Source organism: Cebus imitator, unplaced genomic scaffold (assembly GCF_001604975.1).
Source record: "Cebus imitator isolate Cc_AM_T3 unplaced genomic scaffold, Cebus_imitator-1.0 Scaffold389, whole genome shotgun sequence".
NCBI classification, from domain to species: domain Eukaryota; kingdom Metazoa; phylum Chordata; class Mammalia; order Primates; family Cebidae; genus Cebus; species Cebus imitator.
Window position 1 is genome coordinate 1,883,304 of NW_016107704.1, and position 4,900 is coordinate 1,888,203.

The 4,900-nt window shown below is 47.6% G+C and overlaps 1 pseudogene across 1 annotated transcript in view; it reads left to right on the forward strand.

The window, feature by feature from the left end:
* Positions 1-463: 463 nt before the first annotated feature.
* Positions 464-4,900, forward strand: part of LOC108289054 — a 25,490-nt pseudogene continuing 21,053 nt past the window's right edge. The window contains exons 1-2 of the transcript XR_005196828.1: positions 464-518; positions 1,558-4,900. The product of XR_005196828.1 is annotated as a CLIP-associating protein 1-like (transcript). The remainder of the gene's footprint in view (positions 519-1,557) is intronic.

The following is a 4,900-nucleotide window of genomic DNA, read 5'->3' on the forward strand; positions in this document are numbered from 1 at the left end:
ACATTTGGTTGGGGTAATTCATCCGTTTCCTGATAGCCAAGTAGGATACTAACAAGGCTCCAAGGATCAAGGTCCCAGTAAGACCTGCCACCCACAGAAGCTTTGAGTCTGCAGGAACACGGAGCTTTTCTGGAGGGTCCTTAGTGGCTTGGAGTAGAATCATGGGGCCTTTGCTAGAAGCACTAGCAGTAGTGTTCTGAAAACTGGTGTCGGAACTACTTCTTCTTCGGCTGAGATCAGGGCAGGTTACCACACAGGACGGTGTCTCAGCAGGCTGGCAGACTGACACGCTGCAGTGCAGATACCGGTCCCCTAAGGGCCTGCTTCACAGCTGTAGGGTCCACAGAGCTGAAGGTGAAGATGCTGAAGCGCTGGTGGTGTGAGGGAGGAAAGACACAATAAGCCGGACCACTTTTCCTGTCATGGCCGCTACATAACCGTGGCTGCCATTTTTAGAGGTCACATGTCCATGAGGGAGGTGGATGAGCAAATGTTCAACATTCCACTGGAGCGGAACCGTGTGGGAGCCTCCTCCAAACTGGACATTCATATTTTAATTTGAATGTCAATTAAAAAAAAAAATCTGTCCCTGTATCATTTATTCGCATGCAGCCTCAGGCTTCAGCCATACCTTCTCCAGGCAAATTCCGTTTCCCTGCAGCACCATCTCCTTTGGCTCTTCCGCAACCAGTGAAAGCATTTAGTAATCATGGCTCTGGTTCTCCTGATATCCAAGAAATAACACAGCTAGCACAAACCACCTCCTCACCTGGGCCTCCTGTGGTTCCGAACACAGTCTCAGTAAATCCTCCCAGCAATATCAACAGCACTACTCTAACCAGACCTGCAGGGACAACTGCAATGAGAAGTGGCTTGCCCAGACCCAGTGCCCCTTCTGCTGGGGGCATACCAGTGTCTCACAGCAAACTTGGCACAACCTGTTCGCAGATCCTTACCAGCTCCTAAAACCTATGGTAGCATGAAAGATGACAGTTGGAAAGATGGCTGTTATTGACCAGCAAAGACAAGAATGCAGAAGTCCACGGCTTCATGGATACCCTTCACAAGGCTAAAAACAACTTTTATATGCAGACTGTTCAGATAAGACTCTTGGGATTTATAAAATCCCAGCCCTCTCTGTCTTAATTAGCACAAACTGACAGAGATCATCAAACAGCACTTTAATGACATTTAACATCAGATATGTTTGGTAATCACACAATCACTCTCCATAGAATCACTTTTATTTTTGTTTAATAGAAACTAGGATGATTTTTTAAATATCTGACAGAGGCCAATATCTGGGCAAATACTTAATGGATGCCAAAGAGAAATGCCCATTTGTAAATGAGAAAAATGCCCACTTGTGCATAAGAAAATGGTGAATTCAAGCTATCCAAAACTTCACATTCAACTAATTTACTGTAATAAATAGTATCAATAAAAAAAATTATGCGGGAGTGGTGGCACATGCCTGTAATCCCAGCTACTCAAGAGGCTGAGGCAGAAGAATCCCTTGAACCTAGAAGGTGGAGGTTGCAGTGAGCTGAGATCGCACCACTGCACTCCAGCCTGGACAACAGCGAGACTCTGTCTTAAAAAAGAAAAGAAAAAATCCATGGAGTTCTATAGCTTGTTTTCTTACTTGGCATCTACTGTACTGTTTTGTTTTATTATCATACCAGCAGCATACTACAAAAACAGCACAATATATATACCCATCATTTTTTCCCGTTAAAAAAAAAAGTGAGGGTCACGCCAAAATTATGGCCACGTCTGGTGTTGTAGCTGTTAGTTAATTATTCGGCACACACACATCCCTAGGTTAATACCTGTCATAACAAGCAACTGTACCTCTTAAGTCCATCGTAGTTAGAAGGCGCTGTTTTGAATTTTTAGATTTGCTTTTACAAGAATGGCAGACGCATTCACTAGAACGACACATATCAGTATTAGCGGAAACAGTAAAGAAAGGAATACACGATGCTGATTCTGAAGCAAGAATGGAAGCCAGAAAATGTTACTGGGGTTTTCACAGTCACTTCAGCGGAGAAGCAGAGCACTTATACCACACCTTGGAGTCCTCCTACCAAAAAGCCCTGCAGTCCCACCTGAAGAACTCAAACAGCATCGTGTCTCTGCCTCAGTCTGATCGCTCGTCTTCCAGCTCTCGAGAGTCTAAATCGGCCGCTGTCTGCCAAAAGAAGTCCTACTGGAAGTACCACGTCTAGACGTTCTACAGTTAGTACCAAATCTGTGTCAACGACTGGGTCCCTTCAGCGATCTCGAAGTGACATTGATGTGAACGCAGCAGCCAGTGCCAAATCCAAAGTCTCCTCATCTTCGGGAACGATGCCTTTCAGCTCCGCAGCGGCTTTGCCTCCAGGCTCATATGCATCCTTAGGTCGGATCCGCACAAGACAGCAAAGCTCTGGGAGTGCCACCAACGTCGCCTCTACACCTTCTGATAACTGGGCCACAGTCGCGCTAAAGTGGTTTCACAGTCCCAGCGATCCAGATCTGCTAATCCTGCTGGTGCCGGCAGCCGGTCAAGTTCTCCAGGAAAATTGTTGGGAAGTAGTTATGGTGGACTTGCTGGGGGCTCCTCACAAGGCCCGCCTGTGACACCATCTTCAGAAAAGCGAAGCAAGATTCCCAGGAGCCAGGGATGTAGCTGGGAAACAAGTCCAAACCGAATAGGATTAGATTGGTTTGGGCTTGGCCAGCCAGGAAGAATACCTGGTTCTGTGAATGCCATGAGAGTTTTGAGCACAAGTACAGATCTTGAAGCTGCTGTTGCTGATGCTTTGCTGTTAGGAGACTCCAGGAGCAAGAAGAAGCCTGTGAGGAGGAGGTATGAGCCGTATGGGATGTATTCTGACGATGATGCCAACAGTGATGCCTCAAGTGTTTGCCCTGAGCACTCGTATGGCTCCAGGAATGGTGGCATTCCCCATTATCTGCAGCAGACCGAGGATGTAGCAGCAGTTCTCAACCACTGTGCTAATTCAAACTGGTCAGATAGGAAAGAAGGGCTTCTGAGCCTGCAGAACCTACTGAAGAGCCAAAGAACACTGAGTCGAATTGAACTGAAAAGATTGTGTGAGATTTTCACCCGGATGTTTGCTGATCCTCATAGCAAGAGTTTTCAGTATGTTTTTGGAGACTCTTGTGGATTTTATAATAATTCATAAGGATGACTTGCAAGACTGGCTTTTTGTTCTTCTCACACAATTACTTAAGAAAATGGGAGCAGATTTACTTGGATCTATGCAAGCAAAAGTCCAAAAGGCTCTAGATGTCACCAGAGACTCCTTTCCATTTGATCAACAATTTAACATTTTGATGAGATTTATTGTGGATCAAACTCAAACTCCAAACCTCAAGGTCAAAGTTGCAATCCTGAAATATATTGAGTCTCTGGCCAGACAGATGGATCCAACAGATTTTGTAAACTCTAGTGAGACAAGGGTTGCTGTTTCTAGAATCGTAACCTGGACAACAGAACCAAAGAGTTCAGACGTGAGAAAGGCAGCACAAATTGTGCTAATCTCTCTGTCTGAATTGAATACTCCTGAATTTACCATGTTACTTGGTGCCTTGCCAAAAACATTCCAGGATGGTGCCACCAAACTCCTGCATAACCACCTCAAGAATTCCAGTAACATCAGTGTGAGCTCTCCAAGCAATACGATTGGCCAGACACCCTCCCGACACACCAGCAGCAGGACCAGCCCCCTGGCCTCACCCACCAACTGTTCCCATGGGGGTCTGTCTCCAAGCATGCTGGACTATGATACAGAGAACCTGAATGAACTCTGAAGAAATCTATAGTTCTCTACTTGGAGTTACAGAAGCCATTGAAAAGTTTAGTTTCGAAGCCAAGAGGATCTGAATGAGCCAATTAAACGAGATGGCAAAAAGGAGTGTGATATTGTGTCCCGCGATGGGGGCGCTGCCTCTCCTGCCACCAAGGGCCCAGCGGGGGGCAGCGAGGTAGAAGGAGGCCGGACAGCTCTGGATAACAAGACCTCGCTACTCAGCACCCAGCCTCCACGTGCCTTCCCGGGGCCATGGGCGCGAGAGTACAACCCGTACCCCTACTCAGATGCCATCAACTCCTACGACAAGACCGCCCTGAAGGGGGCTGTGTTCGATGACGACATGGAGCAGCTTCGAGATGTGCCCATCGACCATTCTGACCTGGTGGCTGACCTTCTGAAGAGCTGTCCAACCACAACGAGCGGGTGGAGGAACGGAAAGGAGCCCTGCTGGAGCTGCTCAAAATCACACGGGAAGACAGCCTTGGCGTCTGGGAGCACTTCAAGACCATTCTGCTCCTGCTGCTGGAGACCCTTGGAGACAAAGACCATTCAATTCGAGCACTGGCATTGAGAGTTTTGAGGGAAATTCTGAGAAATCAACCAGCAAGATTTAAAAACTACGCTGAGCTGACAATTATGAAGACTCTGGAAGCCCACAAAGACTCCCATAAGGAGGTGGTGAGAGCGGCTGAGGAGGCTGCGTCCACACTGGCCAGTTCCATCCACCCGGAGCAGTGCATCAAGGTGCTCTGCCCCATCATCGAGACGGCTGACTATCCCATCAACCTTGCTGCCATCAAGATGCAGACCAAAGTCGTCGAGAGGATCGCCAAGGAGTCGTTGCTGCAGCTCCTCGCCGACATCATCCCAGGCTTGCTGCAGGGTTATGACAACACCAAAAGTAGTGTGCGTAAGGCCAGCGTGTTTTGCTTAGTGGCGATTTATTCCGTAATTGGAGAAGACCTGAAACCTCACCTCGCACAGCTCACAGGGAGCAAGATGAAGCTACTAAACTTATACATAAAGAGGGCCCAGACCAACAACAGCAACAGCAGCTCCTCCTCCGATGTCTCCAC